The 28,000-nt window shown below is 33.8% G+C and overlaps 1 long non-coding RNA gene across 1 annotated transcript; it reads right to left on the minus strand.

Moving 5' to 3' along the window:
- Position 1: 1 nt before the first annotated feature.
- Positions 2-28,000, minus strand: LOC127707749 (uncharacterized). The gene is made up of 3 exons (XR_007984989.1): positions 27,917-28,000; positions 17,677-17,743; positions 2-3,664 (listed from the first exon to the last, which is right to left on the minus strand). It is a non-coding gene; the product is annotated as an uncharacterized LOC127707749 (long non-coding RNA).

Here is a 28,000-nt window from a genome sequence, read left to right on the forward strand (position 1 = left end):
ATTAAATCTTTGAATATTGTTTTATTGGTATAAATATTGATTTTGTTATCAGTAAATGAAAACCATACTAAATATTACACATATTTACTTTCACGGTACTACAATCTGTCGATACCTATAGTTTGGCTTTGCACAAGGTAATGTTTTTCTCTGACTGTTAATGACGTCTTTACACTAAATCCATTGGATGTTGGATGTGTAATGATTGATATTTTAGTCTTAGATACATGATTTTTTTTATCAGTTGTTATTGGCTTTGAACTAGCTGTCAGTAACTGCGAGTACTCTCAGATCTGTACTTAGTGTCTTTTTATCGTGGGGATGTATAAGTACCCGTCCACGGCCACTCTGTGTTTTTGTTAGATGTATTTCTACCTGTATCCATCTGATGAGGTAAGCCTTTTTCAACTGATTTTTATAGTTTGTTCTTGTGTTGTACTGTTACACCACTGTCCCAGGTTAGGGGGAGGGTTGAGCGCTCACAAACATGTTTAACCCCGCCACATTCTTTATGTGCCTGTCCCAAGTCAGGAGCCTGTAGTTCAGTGGTTGTCGTTGGTTCATGTCTGTCATAACGTTTTTCGTAAATTGTTTTGTTATAAGCTGGGCCGTTAGTTTTCTCAATTGAATTGTTTCATATTTTTCATGTCGGAGCCTTTTATAGCCGACCATACGGTATGGGTTTTTCTCATTATTGAAGGCCGTATGGTTGGCTATAATTGCTTACATCCACTTATTTTGAACTTTGGTGGATAGTTGTCTCATTGACAATCATACCACATCTCCTTATTTTTATATGATATTAGTTATATAAAAATATGGCAAGAATTGTACACATGAGAGCGCTAACGATGTAATTTTCCATATAGATAATGTTTCCTAGGGGCACAATTCTTTTTAAAATAGTTCATCGGCACTGATTTTCAAACACGTCCGAGACATTGCTGATATAAATCTATGATATCATTTTTATAAAAAATCCGTCAAGAATTGTACACGTGAGAGCGATAACAAGACCGGGCGGACGGACGGACGGACAGACGGCGAACAGACAATAATATTACTTTTTACTTTCCAGTGCATGTTTGTTTACATTCTGTCATCACGGTTTCCCCCCTCGCACTTGCTGTGGTCGAAGTTCTAACGAGAGATTTCGTAGTTAAGGTCACTGCATACGGGAAAATATCGGCGAATTGGTGTACGGGAAGACAATAATTCAATAGCAGTACATTTATAAAGATTTTGATAATATACAAGTATTTTCTTTTACAAGAAAGTTTACTTACACTTGTTTTATAGTAAAATTTAGCCATTCAAGTATATAAAACATTTTCAACTTTTTTTGTAAATTTGAAGTTTCATATGACTTTAATAATTTCTAAATTTATAAACGGACAATTCAAAAAAGTTTGTTTAAAATCATGTCAATACCGAAGTACTGACTATTGAGCTAATGAGTACCCTCGGGGACTGATAGTCCACATACAGCGGTATCGACCCAGTGAAGTAAAAAATGAAAACACTGATTTATAAATTGCATGCGTCCATAAAAATAATCGTTTTTATAAAAGGCAAAATTTAATATTGTTTTGTTCCAATAAAGCACGAATCCAAGTGTTTACGGATTCAAATAAATTATAACTTCTTTCTCTGAGTGAAATCGTTTTGCAACGAGCCAGTAAACACCTGTTGAACGCCGGATTTTAATTTATATTATGTGTTTATGCATTATTTACTATGACAACCGGGTCCTGCTTTGTGAAATTTAAGGACGAAACCGGGTCGTACATTTTGACAAAACCGGGTCCTTCCATTTTGACATGACCCATTTCTGTCGTTCCATGCATAGAAATACAAATACTGAAGTGCTAAAAGTGACTAGTCTTGCAATCTCCATGCATGTTTATATCTATATTTCCGTACAATTTGAACAATTTAATGAGATATTGAACAAATTCGAGGTAAGGTTCGTTCACTCAATTTCAGTGACCATTTTGACGTGCAGTTTTTCTTATTTCTACATTAATCTAGAACGGTTGTAAAAAATATTACATCTCACAATCGAAAATAGGTATATGTGTAATCATATTCTTCACTTTCATAAAAATAACAAATAAAAAAACCAGAAATCCTACTTTTTTTTATGTCTGTCGGTAGTCCGTCAGCGTATCGGATATTAGATACTATTGAGACGAAACATTTTTTGCCGGGGTACCGTTTAGACACAGTGATGTTATTTATATAAGCGTGCACGAATAAAGGAACCAAAAGATAAATAATAGCACGAATTCCATGCTAGTAAATTTATTCTGGAATAAAAGTTCTTTATAATATTAGTTCCTACTGGAGAAATATTTATTTTATAAAATATGGCACGCGGGAACCACATAAATGAGATAATCACAGTTCATCGGGGATAATGATAGATTATCGGTCGATCATTATAGATTTACCTTAACTATAATTATCGGTCGTAAATTCATTTACGAAATTATCGTAGACAATCTATTATTATCGATCATAAATGCATTAACGGTCGACAATCTATAATAATGGAACGCGGGAACCACATTATTAGATAATAACAGTTTAACGCGCGATTCGTAAATGCATATATACCCAATCACAATGGATTATCGACCATGCTAAATAATTTCGTCCAATCATATACATCGATTTAAATGACACCACATTCAAGCCGCCATTTACGAACTAAACTACAATTGGATCGTCTTGCTAAATCTCAGCAACCATCAATAGTGTTTTAGAGCGCGTCTCAACAGTTCTACATCAGACACAAAAAAAAAGCTGAATGTGGGACTTTAGATGCTTCCAGCACAGAAAAAGAGCTTTCAGAATTAATAAAAAAAAAAAATATATATATATAGGGATTTCGGGGCAAATTTTGGTCCGGGCCCCCTTTATACATGTTATAGATCCAAAAAATGTAGCAAAAAATTGGATGTGAATTCAGTTTCCAAAGAAGGATAATAATTCCCTGCTCAGTGCGCAGCGCTTGTTAATAAATAAACTGCTTATGATTTAAATAAAAAAATACTTCAAGTTATTTTTTATGCCCCCGCGACAAAATATCGAGGGGCATATTAATTTACCCCTGTCTGTCAGTCAATTAAAGGAACAGTCATTGTATACAGACCAGACATCGATCTGAGTTTAACATTTATATCAGCTAACATTTTAAATGTAATATAAAATGAAACTTGGTTATATATAAAAAAAATGATACAGCCAGGAATTACTTCAAAAATACAGCATCTACATCAATAGTTATAGCGTTGAATCATTTATTTACAAAAGTACTTTAGTGTTTCCATACACATATGCATTAGTTAGCTATTATTTTACTACTAAACATGCATGTATTTCAGGACTAAGTATTTTTAACTTTGGAATAATAATTAATGTTGAGAAAATCAAATCTGAATCTTAACAATAACTTGGTACTTCTGTTCTTTAAAAAACTGTTGGTTTAAAAGAGCTGGTATAAACTCCCTTTGCTGACTGACTGTGAATATCTGAAACTCTTTGTTGGCTAGTCTATTAAAAATGCTGCGAATATTGTCTTTGAAGTCGTCTTAGTCTAGGTCTAGCTGAATAGGCATGATCTTTCCTTTAAAGTCTTCATAATGTGTTTAGGGTTACCCTATAAAAAATAATCTCAAGTTACAAGCAATTGCATTATTAAGTTCTGAACTCAGTTTCCAAATTGATAAGTGTTTTAAAGTTTTTTATTCACATTATTAACCGGATTTTCGAAGGAAATATCGGTTATTAAAATGGTGATATACGGCGGGCGGTTGGGCGGTACTGGCGGCTGCCAAACAGTGTCAGCACAATAACATGAAAACGCTTTAACATTTTTTTTTCAAATTTAAATATGTTGTTTCCTGGGACTTAATAAAGGTCTCTATTAATTTTCAAGATTTTAGTATATCTCCTGTGTGAGTTATCGCCATTTTTAATATCCAAAAGTAGAATTTTTAAATATTTTACTGTTGTTATCATGTTATGATTTGTCTGATCTCAGAATAAAAATTGGAGTGACAGATTTATTTGAAAATTATCATTTCCTAAGTGGTAATGATTATAAGCTATATCATTAGACATTTTGAAGATTATTACATTATTAATTATGTTAGAGTACTATGTTAAACAACCATAGTTCTGTTCAATTAGATATTATAAATATTTTAGCATATGATAATGATTTATTTTCATTATTAATTAGATCTTGGAAATATTTTAGCATATGATAATCATTGGAGTGACAGATTTATTTGAAAATTTTCTGTTTTCTGATAAGATCTGTAGGACTGTATATATACAGTTTGAAACTTACTAGTATTACTGTATAAATGAAGTTTGGAATTTACTGTTCATTATTAGACATTTTGTAGATAATTAAGTGTCCGTTAATCATATATATTCTTACCCCTACCGCCCTTCAATTTGATAATGTGCTTTTATCTTGTAAACGGTTGAGATCCCTACTCCTAAACCATATATATTCTTGTATGGGACAATAAAACAAATCAAATGAAATATTGGGATAGTCCTCGGGTTCACAGCTACCCTCCTTTTTTTGAAAACTTGTAAATGTGCAAGCTCCCCCACCCTGAAACCATATATATTCTTGTATGTTACAAATCAAATGAAATAAAAGGTGAGTCCCCTGGGGTCACCCCCAGCGTGTCTGTTTAAGAACTTGTAAACGGTCGAGATCCCCACCCCTAAACCATATATATTTTTGTATGGGACAATAAAAGATATCAAAATGAAATATAGGGGAAGTCCATTGTGGTAACCCCCCACCCCTTTCTGTTTGAGAAATTGTAAACGGTTGAGATCCCCACCCCTAAACCATATATATTCTTGTATGGGACAATAAAATAAAGCAAATTAAATTTAGGGGAAGTCCCCTGGGGTAACCCCTACTCTCCTTTTTTTTTGAAAACTTGTAAACGGTCAAGATCCCCACCGCGAAACCATATATATTCTTGTATGTTACAATAAAACAAATGAAATGAAATAAAAGGTGAGTTCCTTGGGGTCATTCCCACCTTCTTCCTGTTTAAGAACTTGTAAATGGTCGAGATCCCCGCCCCTAAACCATATATCCTTGTATGGGACAAAAAAACAAATCATATGAAATAAAGGGCAGGTCCCCTGGGAAAATTAATCAGTTTGTGAGTGTTATATTTGAACATAAATTAAATATATATAGGGTTCTTTCAAGTGCTGAATCTGAACTTGTTTTTAATTAGATAATAATCTTTTTTTATTATAAGATAAAGTTTTTGACATTGATAGATAAGTTGCAGATCTGTATTATTTTTTGACACATGAAAGAAACAATATTAGCAACTATTAATTAGATTTGATTATAATATGGAAATAGATATAACATCATATCTGAATTTAGAGAAGTATTTTGCTGGTTTTTTACTGGTTTATGGAAATAAGTTTGAGTTATTTGTTTTGAAAAGTGATGTGTTTAATTGATAGATATAAAATCATATCTAATTTTAGAGATTTATGAGTGGTTAAGTGATATCTAATTTTAGAGAATTATTTTGGTGTTTTGTTACTGGTTCATGGAAATAAATTTGAATTATTGGCGAAATATCATTGGTAAATTGTTTGAAACTTTTTTGGTAGGCTGTGTGTCTGTCTGTCTGTCTTTCTGTCTGTTTGTCCTTCAGTTTGGCAAATCAGTTTGCCATACTTTTATGCCTGTAGTTGAGGAGGCATTAAGTTTTACGCTTGTCTGTCTGTAAGTACGTATGCCGTATGTCCCAAAATTGGTTTTCGTTCTCTATGGGACAATAAAACAAATCAAATGAAATATAGGGGAAGTCCATTGGGGTAACTACCACCCCCCCTTCTTTTTGATAACTTGTAAACGGTCAAGATCCCCACCCTGAAACAATATACCTATGTTCTAGTATGTTACAATAAAACAAATCAAATCCATTTTTAATATCCAAAAGTGGAATTTTAAAATATTTATCTCTTGTTATTATTTTATGACTTGTCTTATCTCACAATAAATATTGGAGAGACAGATTTATTTGAAAATTATCTATTTCCTAAGTGGTGATGATTATAAGCTATATTATTAGACATTTTGAAGATTATTACATTATTAATTATTAATTAGATCTGGGTTATATCTTAGCATATGATAATCATTGGAGTCACAGATTTATTTGAAAAAAATTCTGTTTCCTGATAAGATCTGTAGGACTGTATATATAAAGTTTGAAATTTACTAGTAGGACTGTATAAATGAAGTTTGAAATTTACTGTTCATTATTAGACATTTTGTAGATAATTAAGTCTCCCTAATCAATATATATTCTAACCCCACCCCCCTTCAATTTGAGAATGTGCTTTTATCTTGTAAACGGTCGAGATCCCCACCCCTAAACCATATATATTCTTGTATGGGACAATAAAACAAATCAAATGAAATATAAGGCGAGTCCCCTTGGGTCACCCCCACCCCATCCTGTTTGAGAACTTGTAAACAGTCGAGATCCCCACCCCTATACCATAATATATTCTTGTATGGGACAATAACACTAATCAAATGAAATATAGGGGAAGTCCAGGGGGGTCACCCCAACCCCCCTTCTTTTTGAAAACTTGTAAACGACTAAGATCCCCACCCCTAAACCATATATATTTTTGTATGGGTCAATAAAACAAATCAAATGAAATATTGGGGAAGTCCATGGGGGTAACCCCCACCCCCTTCTTTTTGAAAACTTGTATAAACGGTCGAGATCCCCACCCCTGAACCATATATATTCTTGAATGGGACATTAAAACAAATCAAATTAAATTGAGGGGAAGTCCCCTGGGGTAACCCCTACCCCCCTTCTTTTTGAAAACTTGTAAATGGTCAAGATCCCCACCCTGAAACCATATATATTCTTGTATGGGACAATAAAACTAATCAAATGAAGTAAAAGGCGAGTCCCCTGGGGTCACCCCAACCCCCTCCTGTTTGAGTACTTGTAAACGGTCGAGATCCCCACCCTTAAACCATATATATTCTTGTATGGGACAATAACACAAATCAAATGAAAATATAGGGGAAGTCCATGGGGGTCACCCCCATCCCCTACTTTTTGAGAACTTGTAAACGGTCAAGATCCCGTCCCCGAAACCATATATATTCTTGTATGGGACAATAAATCAAATCAAATGAAATATAGAAGAAGTCCATGGGGGTAACCCCCACCCCTCCTTCTTTTTGATAACTTGTAAACGGTCGAGATCCCCACCCCTAAACCATATATATTCTTGTATGGGACAATAAAACAAATCAAATGAAATATAAGGCGAGTCCCCTTGGGTCACCCCCACCCCATCCTGTTTGAGAACTTGTAAACAGTCGAGACCCCCACCCCTATACCATAATATATTCTTGTATGGGACAATAACACTAATCAAATGAAATATAGGGGAAGTCCAGGGGGGTCACCCCAACCCCCCTTCTTTTTGAAAACTTGTAAACGACTAAGATCCCCACCCCTAAACCATATATATTTTTGTATGGGTCAATAAAACAAATCAAATGAAATATTGGGGAAGTCCATGGGGGTAACCCCCACCCCCTTCTTTTTGAAAACTTGTATAAACGGTCGAGATCCCCACCCCTGAACCATATATATTCTTGAATGGGACATTAAAACAAATCAAATTAAATTGAGGGGAAGTCCCCTGGGGTAACCCCTACCCCCCTTCTTTTTGAAAACTTGTAAATGGTCAAGATCCCCACCCTGAAACCATATATATTCTTGTATGGGACAATAAAACTAATCAAATGAAGTAAAAGGCGAGTCCCCTGGGGTCACCCCAACCCCCTCCTGTTTGAGTACTTGTAAACGGTCGAGATCCCCACCCTTAAACCATATATATTCTTGTATGGGACAATAACACAAATCAAATGAAAATATAGGGGAAGTCCATGGGGGTCACCCCCATCCCCTACTTTTTGAGAACTTGTAAACGGTCAAGATCCCGTCCCCGAAACCATATATATTCTTGTATGGGACAATAAATCAAATCAAATGAAATATAGAAGAAGTCCATGGGGGTAACCCCCACCCCTCCTTCTTTTTGATAACTTGTAAACGGTCGAGATCCCCACTACCAAACCATATATATTCTTGAATGGGACAATAAAACAAATCAAATGAAATTGAGGGGAAGTCCCCTGGGGAAACCCCCATCCCCTTTTTTTTTGAAAACTTGTTAACGGTCAAGATCCCCACCCCGAAACCATATATTTTCTTGTATGGGACAATAAAACAAATCAAATGAAATGTAAGGCGAGTCCCCTTGGGTCACCCCCACCCCCCTCCTGTTTGAGAACTTGTAAACGGTTGAGATCCCCACCCCTAAACCATATATATTCTTGAATGGGATAATAAAACAAATCAAATGAAATTGAGGGAAAGTCCCCTGGGGAAATCCCCACCCCCTTTTTTTTGAAAACTTGTAAACGGTCAAGATCCCCACCCCGAAACCATATATTTTCTTGTATGGAACAATAAAACAAATCAAATGAAATATAAGGCGAGTCCCCTTGGGTCACCCCCACCCCATCCTGTTTGAGAACTTGTAAACAGTCGAGATCCCCACCCCTATACCATAATATATTCTTGTATGGGACAATAACACTAATCAAATGAAATATAGGGGAAGTCCAGGGGGGTCACCCCAACCCCCCTTCTTTTTGAAAACTTGTAAACGACTAAGATCCCCACCCCTAAACCATATATATTTTTGTATGGGTCAATAAAACAAATCAAATGAAATATTGGGGAAGTCCATGGGGGTAACCCCCACCCCCTTCTTTTTGAAAACTTGTATAAACGGTCGAGATCCCCACCCCTGAACCATATATATTCTTGAATGGGACATTAAAACAAATCAAATTGAATTGAGGGGAAGTCCCCTGGGGTAACCCCTACCCCCCTTCTTTTTGAAAACTTGTAAATGGTCAAGATCCCCACCCTGAAACCATATATATTCTTGTATGGGACAATAAAACTAATCAAATGAAGTAAAAGGCGAGTCCCCTGGGGTCACCCCAACCCCCTCCTGTTTGAGTACTTGTAAACGGTCGAGATCCCCACCCTTAAACCATATATATTCTTGTATGGGACAATAACACAAATCAAATGAAAATATAGGGGAAGTCCATGGGGGTCACCCCCATCCCCTACTTTTTGAGAACTTGTAAACGGTCAAGATCCCGTCCCCGAAACCATATATATTCTTGTATGGGACAATAAATCAAATCAAATGAAATATAGAAGAAGTCCATGGGGGTAACCCCCACCCCTCCTTCTTTTTGATAACTTGTAAACGGTCGAGATCCCCACCCCTAAACCATATATATTCTTGTATGGGACAATAAAACAAATCAAATGAAATATAAGGCGAGTCCCCTTGGGTCACCCCCACCCCATCCTGTTTGAGAACTTGTAAACAGTCGAGACCCCCACCCCTATACCATAATATATTCTTGTATGGGACAATAACACTAATCAAATGAAATATAGGGGAAGTCCAGGGGGGTCACCCCAACCCCCCTTCTTTTTGAAAACTTGTAAACGACTAAGATCCCCACCCCTAAACCATATATATTTTTGTATGGGTCAATAAAACAAATCAAATGAAATATTGGGGAAGTCCATGGGGGTAACCCCCACCCCCTTCTTTTTGAAAACTTGTATAAACGGTCGAGATCCCCACCCCTGAACCATATATATTCTTGAATGGGACATTAAAACAAATCAAATTAAATTGAGGGGAAGTCCCCTGGGGTAACCCCTACCCCCCTTCTTTTTGAAAACTTGTAAATGGTCAAGATCCCCACCCTGAAACCATATATATTCTTGTATGGGACAATAAAACTAATCAAATGAAGTAAAAGGCGAGTCCCCTGGGGTCACCCCAACCCCCTCCTGTTTGAGTACTTGTAAACGGTCGAGATCCCCACCCTTAAACCATATATATTCTTGTATGGGACAATAACACAAATCAAATGAAAATATAGGGGAAGTCCATGGGGGTCACCCCCATCCCCTACTTTTTGAGAACTTGTAAACGGTCAAGATCCCGTCCCCGAAACCATATATATTCTTGTATGGGACAATAAATCAAATCAAATGAAATATAGAAGAAGTCCATGGGGGTAACCCCCACCCCTCCTTCTTTTTGATAACTTGTAAACGGTCGAGATCCCCACTACCAAACCATATATATTCTTGAATGGGACAATAAAACAAATCAAATGAAATTGAGGGGAAGTCCCCTGGGGAAACCCCCATCCCCTTTTTTTTTGAAAACTTGTTAACGGTCAAGATCCCCACCCCGAAACCATATATTTTCTTGTATGGGACAATAAAACAAATCAAATGAAATGTAAGGCGAGTCCCCTTGGGTCACCCCCACCCCCCTCCTGTTTGAGAACTTGTAAACGGTTGAGATCCCCACCCCTAAACCATATATATTCTTGAATGGGATAATAAAACAAATCAAATGAAATTGAGGGAAAGTCCCCTGGGGAAATCCCCACCCCCTTTTTTTTGAAAACTTGTAAACGGTCAAGATCCCCACCCCGAAACCATATATTTTCTTGTATGGAACAATAAAACAAATCAAATGAAATATAAGGCGAGTCCCCTTGGGTCACCCCCACCCCCCCCCCCCCCCCCTCCTGTTTGAGAACTTGTAAACGGTCGAGACCCTTACCCCTAAACCATATATATTCTTGTATGGGACAATAAAACAAATCAAATGAAATATAGGGGAAGTCCAGGAGGGTCACCCCCAACCCCCTTTTTTTGAAAACTTGTAAACAGTCAAGATCCCCACCCCGAAACCATATATATATTCTTGTATGGGACAATAAAATAAATCAAATGAAATAAAAGGCGAGTCCCCTGGGTTCACCCCAACCCCTCCTGTTTGAGAACTTGTAAACGGTCGAGATCCCCACCCCTCATCTATATATATTCTTGTATGGGACAATAAAACAAATCAAATGAAATATAGGGAAAGTCCATGGGGGTAACCCCCACCCCCCTTCTTTTTGATAACTTGTAAACGCTCGAGATCCCCACCCCTAAACCACAGAAAATATTATGGATAAAATTGACCTGTGTTTCATTTCAACATAAATTAAATATATATATAGGGTTCTTTCAAATGCTGAATCTAAACTCTATTTAAATATTAGATTTTGGATTGTGGGCTCCTGTAACAAATTGGTCCACATTGAGGTCCAAAGGGTCCTAGATTAAACTTTTGTCTGATTTCATCAAAAATTGAATTCTTGGGGTTCTTTGATATGATGATTCTAATATGTACTTAGATTTTGGATATTGGACCATAATAGGTATTTAAATGTCCAATTTCAAATATATCAGTTCTTTGACTACATTCATTTTGTGTCACAAACCTATGATGTGTCAAATATTCAATCACAATCCAAATTCAGAGCTGATTTAAGTTTAAATGTAGTGTCCATACTTGCTCAACTGTTCAGGGTTCGACCTCTGCAGGAAAATCCGGTTTGCTGTCTCTCTGACAGCCTCTTGTCTTGACTTTATCTTTATTTAATGTGTTAAAACTTTGCTCAACACGATAAAACTTCTATTTATCATTTTTAACTTTTAAGGCGTTCAATCTACATATTATCCCATTGACTACTTTTAAAATGTTAAAACTTTCATCACGTTAAAGTTGCTTTTATCGTGCTGAAGTTGCTTTTAAAACAATAAATATATTTTAAATGCCTTTACACTACTTTTAACATGAAAAATCTATTTCAACGTATTTTTCAAGGCTTCCCTAACTTTTTACACGTTAAAGGTTCTTTTAACATGTGAAATCTTCATTTAACAGGTTAATTATTTGTGTTCACCAAAAAAAGTAATCAGTGACAATAATATTTAAATGTTCAGAAAGTCTTTAAATTAAATATTATCACTTTAGTAAAACAAATGCCGTGATAATATTAACGAAGATATGACACATGCTGCCATTTAATTTAGTAAGTTTCTAGTAAAATCTCATTCTGACGCATAAAAACGCAATTAAGGCGAAAGCAGATAGTTATTTTCGGTAATGTTTTGTAGTTTAGTGATAGATTGATTGATTGTTGGTTGCTTAACGTCCAGTGGCAAATATTTCATGCATGTTCAGAACGATGTAGTTTAGTGCTTAACACGTTAAAAAATCAAATAATGTGTTAAACTGCTGGTTAGCGCATTAAGATTACATCAATCGTGTTAATGATATTTTCTTTTTTTTACATACACGGCCTTTCATATACATATGTTTGCTTTATATCAAGAAATGTCTACTTGTCATCATTTATCATTTTTCTGTATGATTTCTAATAGATGTCATGAAACCAAAGGACACCATCAGTATTTTCTAAAGGATTTTTTATTCAGTTATTCTAATTCCTTTTCTTATTTTCTTATAGATTACAGGATATTACTTTGGACAACTCAGAATTTATAACAGATGCTATCTGTCCCAATATATGCTAAATATTTGAAATCTTAACTTTCATGTGGTATCACGCCATCAAAAATATTCCTTTCAGAAACTGTTTTAAAAAATAAAATCTGGCCAAAATTAATCAAACAGAAATATTTAATTGTTCTCAGTCAATATCTGGATCAATTGTTATCAAAGAAGTGACAGGCCTATAACTTAATTAATTTCATTTAAAAAATATCAATTCAAATTCAATGCTGCTTTACATCTCATATATCTCTATCATGGCAAATTATCGAAATTTAAATTTTAAAGATTTTCTGGTATAGTATATTATCTATAACAATTATTAGCAAATAGTTGCGATTCAATTACACATGCCCAGTAATTGTGTATGAAACAACTTCTGCCGTATCAAGATGTCATAATTATTTGGACTAGCAAGATTAAAGCACTTGAACTAAAAATTGAAAACCACATTGCATGACTAGACCCAGTCCCTACTATCCACTGCCGTTAGTATGGCTGGGTCTGGATAGACTGCCTTTGTTGTCATGTATATATATTTGTTTTAACTGTTTCATCCTGTCACAAGGGCTTGTTACTATGTTCGGATACTTATTTTCGGTAATTGCCAGCACAGATAATTCAATTTCAAATCCCCCTTCCCCATAACACACACGTAATTTATAGGCACATGAGTTCAAAAGCTAAATGCCTGGTGACGGTAACAGGCTACCTTGGTCTTTTGACGTTGACCTGTCAAGGAATTTGAGGAATATCGCTTGATTCAGGTCTATATATTTAGGAGTAATGAGAATAAGTATTACAAATTACAGTAACTGTGTCCTTAAATGAGGGGGTGGACAGGGGGTACCCTTCTCCCACCTCCCGCCACCTATCTCCCACCTCCCTCTTTTAGAATCTTTTTTTCTCAGTGATTAATTACATATGTGTTTTTACAATTACAAACAGTTTGAATCATTGAATCATTGGCGGAGAATGACAACAAATAATATAAATAACGAAATATGAGCATTATATTATGAATAACGAATCTTATCTGCTAAATAAAGGTATTTAGCTAGATTGTTAAGCTTTTTAATGTTATGAACAGACAATAAATTATTTATAACAAGATGGTTTTTTCCAATAAAATAGTTTTATATATTTTTTCCTTATATCAAAATATTTGTCACATACTAAAATATAATGGTATTCATCTTCTATCAGATTTTTATCACACATATTACAAAATATGTTTTCTCTTTCAATATTACAAAATCTACCGGTTTCAATGTTAAGGCAGTGTGCAGACAATCTATATCTACAAATATATTGCTTATACACATAGTTTACAGGTTTGTGTAGGCAAAAATTGTAAAGTATCTGGATCGTGTATATATCTATAAAATTGACACTTTGGTGACTCATTGAAAAAAGCATTCATTTCACTCACAAAACTACCTTTTATTCTATTAACAATTTCTTGCAAAAACAAATCAATATAAATAACATTTTGGTGTAACCATACATCTTGACAATCATAACGAAATAATATGATTCTTATTTCACATGCCCAGTTTTGTTTGTCACGAGGTTTTACAATTGATCTTTCTAATATTTCTTGGTAGCAAGAATGTAAAATACAGTTATCTGTGTTTAATAATTTACACCAATATTTAAGCATTCGGCAATATCTCTCTATGTACGAAGGGTGTCTACCCAACTCACTATATACCATATAATTAACAGTAGATGTTTTAACTTTCAATATACGTTTTAAAAAGCTTAGGTGAACTTTCTCAATATTTTCGGCTTTGTGATGTCCCCAGACTTCACAACTATAATCTGATATACTAGATACATATGTTTCAAAAAGAGATAACATAGTTTCATGGTCAAAACAATCGTCATATATTTTACTACATAAAATAAATAATGCTTTCTACCCTGGTTTGCTAACATTTTTTTGTGCATGTACAAAGTTACCATTGTTTTAAAATGTCAATGCATTATCAAAAAAATAACTATCATTATCTGCGCGCGAGTCACATTAATTAGATCATCGATGATTGTCGACGCCGACTATCTATAATGATCGACCGATAAACTATCATTATCCCTGATAAACTGTCTTTGTCTATTAATGTGGTTCCCGCGTTCCATATATTATAGATTTAAATGTCTGTGCTCAGGTAAAGAACTTCGCATCATGCAAAATTACTTTCAATCAAATCAAATAGTTTTATTGGTGTAAATATCAATACAGGAATGATACCAACTGACATTTACAAATTACAAATACAAAAATAAACAAAGACAAATATACAGAGACATATTTTCTTAATTATAAGAGACACATATTTGATATCTACATTGCGTGGAGTTGTTATTAAGCTATTACGATAAGCTTTAATACTACAACAGTTCTTAACAACATTATGTTTGCTTTAACATGTTTAAATGAATGTTCGTATCATACATATCGCTTATTCCAGCTACACATACAGTACATATGTCAGTATCATTACTTTTCAAAATGAAACTAAATTTATCTTGTTCAGATCATAACAAAAGATGGGACTATATCACTTAAATTACAAAAGAGTATATTTCTATTAAATTCTAACGCTTTACATTTAATGAGGAAATGGAATTCATTTTCAATTTCATCCTTGCAAAATGGACAAATAATCTGTTCTAAAGGCGTTCTAGTATATCTGCAAACTTCTATTAGTAATTTGCTGTTACTAATTCTAATTTTTACCATTTTAGAAATAACACTTTTGTTAAGGTCCAACGGGATATATTTTTCTAATTCGAAATTATTTTTATCTTTGCGAAACGTTCTTAGTTTATTACAATGACTATCTGTATAAGGGTTACAAAAAGAGCTTGTTTCCATGATTTTATGAATTCCTCTTCTAATTTCTTTTGAAATGAAAAAAAGTACTTTTGTCTTCGACATGGTTTTTGATTTTTCCAATCATGCTGAAAACCAAGTATACATAAAAACACTTTCATTTTACTACAAAAACCATTTGACAGGTTTAAGTTTTCACTGTATGACTTCTTTACTATACTGTCATTATTCATATTAATAATATGAAGCCAGAAATTAATTGTATTTTCAAGGTCTGACAATGAAAGTTTGAGTAAACCTAATTCAGAAAGCACGGCATTATTAACAGCACCTTTATTTACACCAAGTTTGCATAGTTTGACTCGATGGTAGTACTTTGTTTCACTATTAACTAACAGTAGCCCAAACTTCACTGCTAATATAGTAGGTTTCACACATGAATCAAAAAGATTTAAATGTGGTAGTAAATTCATCTTTTCAGAAAATAATAATTTCTAATACAACATACAGCTTTGCTAGCCTTTTTAGATAACTAATCAATTGCTGTAGTAAAAAATCCAGATGGTTTAAAACTATACCTATACATACTTGTATTTATCAGTCAGCTCTAGCAGTTTTCCATTGTAATAGAATTTGTGTTTTTAAATTATTTTCCCTGTTTTATTGAATATTATAATTTTGGTTTTACTAAGATTAACAGATAGATTTCATTGATCACAAAATATACTGCATTTCGCAGGCCAGATGCAGATTCTAATATTACTACTAAATTGTCTCCATGAAAGAAGACAAGACCCTTGTTAATCATCTAGGCTTGCTGGGTCACATTTGTGGTCAAACGTTTCAACCAGTTCATTTATATACAATGAAAAGAATGTGGGGCTTAAAATACAACCCTGTTTTAATCCTACACATGAGAGTTCCTCTTTTAATTTTACAGAGAAAGAGACATCTTTGTACATATCTTTTAAAATATTAAATAAAATGCTCCGCTGGGGCGCAGCTTGATACGACCGCAGAGGTCGAACCGAGAACAGTTGATGCAAGTATGGACACTACATTCAAGCTTGATACAGCTCTGAATTTGGATTGTTATCAAATATCTAATACCACACATATGTTTCTGACATGAATGAATGTGGTCAATGAACTGAAAAATTTGAAATTGAACTTTTACCTACAATGGTCCAATATCCAAAATCTAAATACACGGTTAGATTCAGCATTTCCAAGTACACCAAGAATTTAATTTATTTACTTATTAATGAATTATTTTTCAAAATATCTAATAATGAATAGTAAATTTCAAACTATATTTATACATAATTTCTAAAATTAGAATGTGATGCTATATCTATTTTTGGCTATGAATCTTCTTACAATTTCTACTAGTTGTGCAATACAGCCTTGAATTTGGATTGTGATTAGATATTTGACATAGCATAGGTTTCTGACAAAGAATGAATGTGGTCTAAGAACTCAAAAAATTTAAATTGGACATTTACCTTTTATGGTCCAATATCCAAAATCTAAATACGTGGTTAGATTAAGCATATCAAAGAACCCCAAGAATTCAATTTAGATGAAATCAAGCAAAGTTTAATTTTGGACCCTTTGGACCTCAATATGGACCAAATTGATAACGGGGCACAAAATCCAAAATCTAAATACACATATAGATTCAGCATATCAAAGAACCCCTTGAATTCAGTTTTTGTTAAAATCAAACTATGTTTAATTTTAGACCCTTTGGACTAAAATGTGGACCAATTTGAAAACCAGGCCCAAAATTCAAAATCTAAATACACTGTTGGATTCAGCATATCAAAGAACCCCAAGAATTTAATTTTTGTTGAAATCAAACAAAGTTTAATTCTTGACCCTTTGGACCTCAATGTGGACCAATTTAAAAACGGAGTCAAAATAAAAAAAATTAATACACGGTTAGATTTAACATATAAAGAACACCAAGAATTCCATTGAAATTGGTTAAGATATAAGCAATTTATACAAAGTATTAGAAGAGAATTGTTTCTTGGTCCCTTTTTCCTAAACGGTTAAGGCCATAACCCAAAAATCAAGCCCAAACTTCCTTTTATGGTATGAAACCTTGTGGTACAATTTCATAGAGATCCATAGACTTACACTCAAGTTATTGTCCAAAAACTAGAAAATCCTAGGGTTTTTTGGGCCCTTTTTGGCCCCTAATTCCTAGACGGTTTGGGCCATAACCCCAAAAATCAATCCTAACCTACCTTTTGAGGTATTGATCCTTGTGTTACAATTTCATAGAGATCCATACACTTAACACAGGTTATTGTCCTGAAAGAAGAAATATAGATATAGGAAGATGTGGTATGAGTGCCAATGACACAACTCTCCATCCAAGTTACAATTTATAAAAGTAAACCATTATAGGTCAAGGTACGGCCTTCAACACGGAGCATTGGCTCACACCAAACAGCAAGCTATAAAGGGCCCCAAAAAATTACTAGTGTAAAACCATTCAAACGGAAAAACCAACGGTCTAATCTATATAAAAACGAGAAACGAGAAACACGTATGAACTACATAAACAGACGACAACTACTGTAATCAGATTCCTGACTTAGGACAGGTGCAAACATTTGCAGCGGGATTAAACGTTTTAATGGTACCAAACCTTCTCCCTTTTCTGAAACAATAGTATAACATCACAACATAGAAAAACACACTATAAAATATCAATTGGAAGGCTTAACTCAATCAAAAAACGTAAATTAACACACAATGAACGAATAAATTTGACCTGTGACACCTGAATGCAAATACACAGTTAATAAAAAATTACAAGGGATAAATAATTAAAGTCAAAAGTAAATAAACAGGTTTAAACAAAGTATGATATCACTGTGAAATTTCAAACAATTTATAGAAAATCATCACTTTTGAAGAAACCTGCGTCATATTATACACAGGTAAATGAAAATAATTTTGTTGTTAAGTATACTTCTTCTTCTGTGTGTATAAAATCTTCCGTTTAGGAATACCAAGAAATTTCTTTAATATCAATAAAACTAATCTAACACTTGGTACATATGGGGTGAATATCAACAATAAAAATATACAATTAGTGCTAGATAAAACTTCCTGTACAGGTCCAAGAACAGCATCTAAGGAAAAGTAAAATAATTTTGATGTTCATAGTACGAAGAAGTGAAAATTTGTAGTAATTAAATACCAAATAATCAAAGCTGGTATATAGACAAGATCCATGTTAACATTAAATAACAAAAAAGCATTACAAATAGTATCAACAGGTCAAATTAAAAAGAAAGTACGATTTGAGAGTACTCGCAGTTACTGACAGCTAGTTAAAAGCCAAAACAATTAATAATAAAAAATCATGCATCAAAGACTAAAATCAACCAAAATACATCCCAGGGATTTAGTATTTTAACGTCTTGAACAGTCAAAGAAGACATGACTTGTGCAATGCCAAAAATAAATGTATCGACAGGTAGTAGGATAGTTAGGAGTGACTTCTTTATAGATAAAAATGAACGTGTGTGTCTCTATACATCCCGTTTGAAAAGAAAATACAAATTTAGTTATGTTTTAATTTGCTTATGACAAAATCGATATTAGTGCCAATGTAAACTATATTCAGAGATCTAATTACAACATTGGTACGATAACCCTTACTAATAAGTTTGTTTAAAGGTTCGATGAGTTTACACGGATCACATAATGATTTCCGCGCTTTAAGTACAATATTACCATAAAATTTAGGATGTGAAATACCATTTTTAATAAGTTTTCTACAGGTACAGCCAAATTTACTAATCAAATCTTTGTATCTATGAAAGAATTTAGTAGAAGTTTTAAGTAATTTATGGTAACGAAATCCCTGACTTAATAATTTACCAGTGATGCATTGATTACGTTCGTTAAAATCTATGACATCACTACACACACGGGCATACCGAACGAGTTGGGATATATAAACATCGTATGATGGAGCCAAAGGCACATCGCCGTCTAAAAAAGGAAAATTTACAATAGGGAATGAAAAATCGTCTCTTTTGTCGTAAATTTTAGTATGGAGTTTCCCTTTAGAAATTGAAATGTCTAAATCTAGAAAAGGACAACTGCTGCTGTTTATGTTAGATTTAGTTAAAGTAAGTTCTTTTGGGTAAATTTCGGTAGTATATTTAGAGAACTCTGGATTATTTAACGAAAAAATATTATCCAGATAACGGTAGGTATTGTTGAATGTATCAACCAAATGTAACAATGATGTGTCTCTACTGAGTTTTGTCATAAACTGAGATTCATAGCAATACAGGAATAAATCTGCTATTAAAGGGGCGCAGTTAGTGCCCATAGGAATACCTACTTGTTTTTGGCCCCAAATTCCTAAACAGTTACGACAATAACCCCCAAAATCAATCCCAACCTTCCTTTTGTGGTATGGAACCTTGTGGTACAATTCCATAGAGATCCATACACTTATACTCAAGTTATTGTCTGGAAAACAAATGTCTTCGGACGACGACGACGACGATGACGCTGACGCTGACAATGTCATAACATTATACGACCGCGGTGGTCGTACAGAAACGACCCTTTTATATTATATTTTAGTAACTTATGAAAAAGGCCATCTCTATTGATTGTGTGAAACACTTTTCTCAGATCTACAAAACAAGTGTAAAGATGTTTAGATTTTTTATAAGTCTTGTCAATCAGAGTTTTTAATGAAAATGTGATCATTATACCCCCGCTTTAAACAAGTGGGGGTATACTGTTTTACCTCTGTCTGTCCATCCGTCAGTCCGTCCTTCCGTCCCATGAATATTTTTCGTCGCATCTTTCTCAGGAACTACAATACAAGGATTTCTGAAATTTGGTTTCAGGGTATATATAAGTCAGCTTTACCTTGTGGTGCGTTTTCAGATTCATCACTCAACAACTTTCTGTTTACCGAAATATTAATATTTGGGCGGAGGTATCATCAGTGAGCAGTAGCTCGCAGTTTCACTTGTTTGTTCTGCTATTTTTCCTAAATCCTATTTGCTCCTTGTGTAATATACTGTTCTTTTCAGAGAAAGCTCTTTAACCAGGAAGATAATATTTTAAAGAAAAATTTACCTAAACAACTAGAAAGAGCTATACCCCTGTTGTTGGAAGGGTCATTAAAAAATCCTCCTTTAAATATAGGCTTAACATGATATTTTCTCTTCATTTAGAAGGAAAGATTCCACTTTTAAATATCAAATTAAAAAATCCACACATATGTTTTAACAAATTTACCACATGACACTCTAATAATTTCGTTCATTATACCATCACAACCAGCAGTTTTTTTTTTAACTTTAAGTCTTTTACAACCTCCACCGCAGTAAAACTATCAATTAATCAATCATTATTACAATCAATGCTACTAATCTTTTCATCAAAATTTTTACAATGGTGAAAATTCATTAAATTTTTCAAGTACTTCAACCATTCATCAAGTGAAATAATATTGGAGCTAGGGGTCTCCCTTCGCTTTGTCCTTCAATAAATTTACCGATTTCCAAAATTCTGAAGGATTATTTTCAGATAGGTCAAGTATATATTTTAGTATCTTGGTTTTATAGTTCCTATGTTTTTTACGTACAAGCATGTTGAAGTTTTTTCTCTCTGTAAATTTTTTTACTCTTAAACTAGAATCCCAAGGATTTCTACTTGAATTTCTACAGAGAGCTTTTATATGCTTATATTTAGCATCACAGTCTTTGTCAACCCATGTTTTTTTTTATTATTTTTCCTCCTTTTTTGTGTATTAGGCAATTTAGATTCAAATCTGTTATCTAGGTTTGCTGCTCCCTTTACTAATTTATTAAAATCAGATACCACGTCATTCCCTTCGGGCTTCTGATGTGCTGTTATCAGAATTCTCACTTGCTTTTAGCTTTTCGGTTTTTGTGCAAATATCATTAAAACTATCATAATTTAAGTCTTCAATAAATTGTAAGCAATCCACACCGGTTTATGTATTTTTGGATCGACCCAACATGTCAACACTGTATCGATCCAAACATACGTTCGATACAGTAATAAGTGAGGTAATTTTCGTCTAAATCTATTTCACTCCAGGACCATTTTCAAAAAGTATTTTAATCTTTTCTAAAACTAACTATATCACAGACGAATATGTATACTTTAAGGTTCTAACAATATTATTGCTTTTTTTCGTAACAGATCACCAAATCATAAACACCTGAAGATAGCCCAAAAAACTGCAATTTTGACAGATTTTGGGAAAGATTTAGAATTAATCCCAAAATGTACAAGAAAAACATCGTTAGAGCTCTTTTCCTAATACTTGTACACTGTAGTTTAAAAGTTTGGTTGACTTGCTTGCTTTGTTTGTATAAATATTTGCTCAAGCATTGTAATTGAGATTGCCATCTGCAATCAATAGATAGGCGGGGCTTCAGCTTATATACATTGTACTTAAATGTTATTAAATGTTATATGTATAATGCAGAGTATAATGTATACAAGCTGAAGCCCCGCCTATCTATTGATTGCAGATGTCAATCTTAATTACAATGCTTGAGCAAACATTTATACAAACAAAGCAAGCAAGTCAACCAAACCTTTAACTTGAACTACAAGCATTAGGAAAAGAGCTCTAATCAAAATCAAAAATTCTTTTGGAAATTGAGCAATATGTATTTTCTTTCGGATACACAATATTTCATTTTACAAAAAAATGTAAAATTTGCAGTTGTGTATCTATATAGACTCTTCAATATTCAATTGACAACTTTTGAATCCAAAGGGGCATTAGCTGTCAAATTCATGTTCACCGATTTGACTCAAATTCTCAGGCATATTTGATTTATAACATACTAAAACGTATATCTAAATTATAAAAAGTCTAAAATAAACAATATACAATGCATGGGCTCGATAATATGTATCAGCATTTCGTGTGTATTTTAGTCTAGACGTCATCTAATTAACTATCGAGGTGAACTCCGAAGACTGCCGACGGTCATGTATCCCGATATAAAAATAAATATAGATATAAATAGATAGCGAACTCGTGCAATTGGATATTTCTAGGTCTGTTTGATTTCATAATTATAGTTTAAAAATATATGTTAATCATCGTTTTACCTGTATAAGAATGAGTTTTTGTGGATCGAATCAGTCAATCAAATGGTTTACCCTTGTTTCACTTTCAATGTTGACATTCTTTTCCTTTTAATAACTGAACACGCCTAATTCATGCGTTACACATCTCTAGCTAAGGGGTTAAACTGAAGGTCACATGAATACGGATTCAATGAGGTCGAATTATTCACTTGCAAGTGAATAATTCCCCATTAATGTTTATTAGCTTATTTTGAAAAAATTGAACAAAACTGGCTGCTAAAAACCTTATTATTTCACTATTTCACTTTCTTTGATGATTGAACAAAAAAAATCTTTTTTTTTTATATCTCGTAGCTAATGCCCCTTTAACTTTGTGAGTCACGGAAACAACTATGATAAAATATATACAGGGGAAAACTGTCGACGGGCATGTGAACCCGTTTTAATTATAAATAATTACATAACAAACATGTGTGTTTCATAAGAATCCGTACTTTTGATTGACTCAAAGTGGCTCAAAGCAATCGCGAGGCATTCCAATGTCAAATTGTATTTCATAGTAAAATTTAATATTCATGGCAGCACGTGCTCCTCATGAAAACATCAAAACGATGCATAGGTTAAAAAAAAATGCTATAACTCGTAATTTCGTGGTGGAAGCAAACAAATGTGAATTGAATGCTTCATTTTGTCATTTTAAAGAGTTAAAAATGTGCTTCGGTCAACGCTTTTACACCCCAATGAAATCACATAAAGAATCATCCAAGTCTTAAATATAACATGGCAAGAGACAGGTAAACATAAACTACAAATATAGACACTGAGGTAAGTACGTGCAACAGTGCATGGTTGATCTACTTACATCTGTTTGAATTCGCTTCATAGATAAAAAAAAACAAAATATAAATTAAGATAGATGTAGGATCTATTTATTAAAATCGATAGATTTTTTTAAAATAATTTGCCAAAATGTAGTATATATTATGTCTTTTATTAAAAAAAAATATAAAAAGTATGGTCACGGGGATTTTTATCAAGCTACAGGTTGCAAAATTGTCAAATTTTGAATAGATTAAACATGGAAAACTCAAATATTTTGGTGATTAAAAGAAGAAATAATCAATAGAATTTTAAAATAAATAAATTGCTTCGCCAAGCGTGGCTGGATACGACCGCAGAGGTCCAACCCTGAACAGTTGGGGCAAAAATGGACACACTATTCGCGCTTGATACAGGTCTGAATTTGGATTGTAATTAAATATTTGACACATAATACGTTTCTGACAAAGAATAACTGTATTCAAAGAACTTAGAATTGGTTATATGATTTTAATTTATATTCAATATTTTGCTTTTGTGCAATACACTTATGCTGTTGCGAATTTACACCCCCCTAAAAAAAATCCCCCCTTTTTTTTGCTTTTGTGCGATACACTATGCTGTTGTGAATTGACCCCCCCCCCCCAAAAAAAAAATTTTTTACCCTCTCTTTTTTTTTGCAAAAAATTCTTGCCCTCAAGATATGGTCATTATCTCAATTCAAATTTCCAATTGAATTTGCAACCATAATTACCCATTTAAACATCATAAAAGTCTTAAAATAGAAAATAACATACATTATCATGTCTAAAATTAATATTCCTTAATCAGTATTTTTAATAGTAACTTCTAAAAATAAATTGACGGCTAATCACCTCAAGACAATACAACATTTCTTTATACATAATTTAAAAGCAGTGTAAGGGAGGTAATCCAAACTTAACATTGTACTTAAAAGCAATTGTCCATTAACAAGGAAACCCTTGTTTCCCCCCCCCCCCTTTTTTGTCCCTAATTCCTAAACGGTTTGAGCCATTATCCTCCAAAGCCAATCCTAACCATCCCTATGTGGTATGGAAACTTGTGGTATAATTTCAGAGAGATCCATACACCGTTTCACAAGTTATTGTCTGGAAACTAGAAAAATGCTTATGTGTGCCCCTTGTTGGCCCCTAATTCCTAAACTGTTAGGACCATAAACCCCAAAATCAATCCCAACCTTCCTTTTGTGGTTATAAACCTTGTATTTAGATTTCATAGATTTCTATTTACTTATAATTAAGTTATTGTCCGGAAACCAATGTGTCTTCGGATGACGCTGACGACGAGGACGACGACGTGATACCAATATACGACCGCAAATTTTTTTGCGGTCGTATAAAAATGAGAAGATAGCTCTTATAATGTGCATTCAGAAATAAAAAAGAAAGATTAGGGTCACTGGACTCGTTTTCTTGCTTCAGAACAAAATAGGTAAATTCATAACACATTCCTTTATAAAAGTTACATTATCGGAGTTATCTCCCCTTATATGGCAAAGTTGAAACTAATTGAATCAAACAACAAATATCTATAGTATTTGTAAACAAAAAACAGTCGAAAAAATATTTTTTTTATTTAAATGAAAAGCATAACAAATGAATTATATTCTCCTCACAAAATTTGCACTTTTAATTAAAGATCTAAACCGATTGTGTTCTTCCATTTTACAATTCAAGATGGCGGAGACACCCGATCTACCTGAGACTACTATATTTATAACACTGTGTTGCGATTGATCAGAAAATTTATGTTACAGGTGGTCATTTTTAATAAATTTCATTTATCATACCTCTGGTTTGAGCCTTGTGAATAAATGTTAAAAAGGCTGTACTAACATGACTTCATTACTTGTACTGCCACATTGAAATTGACAAAACACAAATTTTTCGATTTAGGGGACGACCATTTGGTATCGAGAGGGTTCTGGCAGATTTTGGAAATTAATATTTTGCCCCCATTAAGTTGGAAATAAATACTCTCACCTTTTCACACACTAAAATTAATATTCGAAATATTTCTGATTCGCTCCACCAGTCAGATTTACAAAGGGATAGTATACAATAGGATTATTGTCACTGGCAGATTTAGGAGGCTTATGTCCCTTTTAACTTAAAAAATTGTTTTGTCGAAAATCGTTTAAAAAAATTGGATGGCAGTTTGCGTGTAACTCTTTGGGCGAATAGAAATAAATCATAGTATTGTGGTCCTGGCCAGTGCGAGTATAAATAATCTGGCCACCTTTAACCTTTAAGAGAGCAAACAACTATAGAATAAAATTATGATTTTTTTTTTGAAATTATCTATTTTTCAAATACATTTTTTTTTACTTGAAGTATTGATGCTCATGAAACATGATCCATGATTAGCTAGGCCTGCTGGTCACATCAAATCATCTTTGCGTTTAATCATGTCCCGGTCATTACTGTTGATATTATCATGGAATGTCTGTCAAGTGTTCAAGTACAATCATGGTAGAATCCATTCAGTGATATTTTAAAAAATAGAGTAACCGAAGTGATTCAATTTTCCGTATAAAATTGGAAAGTTTTTAGGTACCAAAAACCCCAAAATTATGTAACGGAGCTAATAGAATACCATAGGCGGATCCAGGGGGGCCTGGGGGGGGGGGGGGGGGAGGGGGCCCGCCCCCCCCCCCCCTTTCGTGGGAAAAATTTGGTTGATTATATAGGGAATCACTGAAGCATGACTGGAGCCCCCCCTTTTAAGTTCAGTCAGCGCCCCCCACCCCCCTCTTTAAGAAAAGTTCTGGATCCGCCACTGAATACTAAATATGTAACTGAACTGAACTGCTCCTATACGCAGTGAATGGTTTAGATTCTTTCATTCTATAAAACAACATGAAAGGGTGTATGGGCTGGTCAAGCCTTTGGTTAGTCTGTTCACTCATTGATCATATTTTAATTTCTTGTGTTTTAATCATTTGTACCAGAAGTCCATTACTAAGGGAATCCTAGTAATGGACTTCTGGTTGTACCCAGAGGAGTACTTACATTCAGTGTCGGGCATGGTTGGATTTTAGAACGTAATATTCTTTTTATTTATAGGATATAAAGTTCAATGTTCATTCAATTACCTCACGTAAATTTTGTATAAAGGGTTTTCTTACGACAGACACATATCTATTATAATGATCAATACATTCTTGCATTTAAATCACTTCCCCAGTTTACAAGATTATACACTATAACAACTGACCTAAATATATTCTAAACGTGTTACTTCATGACATACACATTACACGTATGCGTTTTGCACACGTACATATGTATCAGCGACAAGTTACAAGTTGTATCTAACTTTATAACATTTACTTGGTTTATCGCCTGTGTGATTGTTAAAGTAGGTTCAATTTGTATATGATGTGGTGATTTAGTTTACAAGATCGATAACTGATGCAAAATGTTTACGTATGATCCCTTGGTCGCCTCTTACAGATGACTCATCCTGTAGATAAATGTATTCCGACTTAACAGTATTATTTTTTTTCCAACTCTGACAATATCTGCGTGTTTTTAATAGTCGTATATTTGGTCTCTATTGTAAAATCAACTTAAACCAATACACCTTACGTTATCTTAATATACACGGAGACCAGCTGAAGTTGATTGATTTATTATTGAATCATAATTTTGATTGACTACAGAGAGCTACAGAATGTTAAATGACTCATTAAATGTTGTTTTTGAAGAGTTGTAACTTGTTACAAATCGGATGCACGAACTATCGACGTCTTTCCATTCCGGGTTTTCAATGAATCGTGATTGTATACACGTCTGATAGACTTACTTTTGACATTTGGATTAAAACTTAATGTCAGTTTCTCTACCAGTAATAATGAAAACATGCAATAAGACAGCTGCAATAAGAGATATATTGATTGATTGGCATAATAAATTCTATGTAGATAATTTGTCACCTGTAATGCATTGTTATCGTTATTTATACTCTTGGATTGAGTATTGCTAGAGTTGTCTTTAATAATATGATATAAATATTGAAACAATGTTTGAATTTGATTTAGTGACCTCGACCTTTAAACTGCTATGTGTATTAATAAGTCTCGGACCAGAGATGCACAGATGTTTTGGTCGTTGGAAAAATTGAGTGTGGTGCTCAGATGGGGTGGGGAACATATCCTTTTTTGCCAAGATAGTGAAAATGTTATCACTCTAGCCAGAGAGTATATGTAAAGCCTGAAACTTAAGGCTATTAAAAAAAGGGGGATCAACATTCCATTGATTGTAAGTTTGAAACGTACTTTCACTGGAACTCTGTTAATGCCATGGTCGTTAATGGCTATGTCCTTCAAAAAAAATATTCTTAACTCCCGAGAATTTTATATTTGCCTTTCTCATATAGCATTCATATATGGAATTTTTTAATCCGTGTTGTATGGTCGCAACACGTTGTGGAACAAGACATGTCAATATCGTGTGAATAGGGAAGATTCAGTCCCCCCTTTTTCCACAATATATTTACACTGCTTTAACAACCTCCGAGTACTGAGTACTGAGGAGGTAGAGTTGGACACTCCTTGAGAACTCGCACGACACTGGATTCCAT

The sequence above is a fragment of the Mytilus californianus genome, unplaced genomic scaffold (genome assembly GCF_021869535.1).
Source record: "Mytilus californianus isolate M0D057914Y unplaced genomic scaffold, xbMytCali1.0.p SCAF_7, whole genome shotgun sequence".
In the NCBI taxonomy this organism is placed as follows: domain Eukaryota; kingdom Metazoa; phylum Mollusca; class Bivalvia; order Mytilida; family Mytilidae; genus Mytilus; species Mytilus californianus.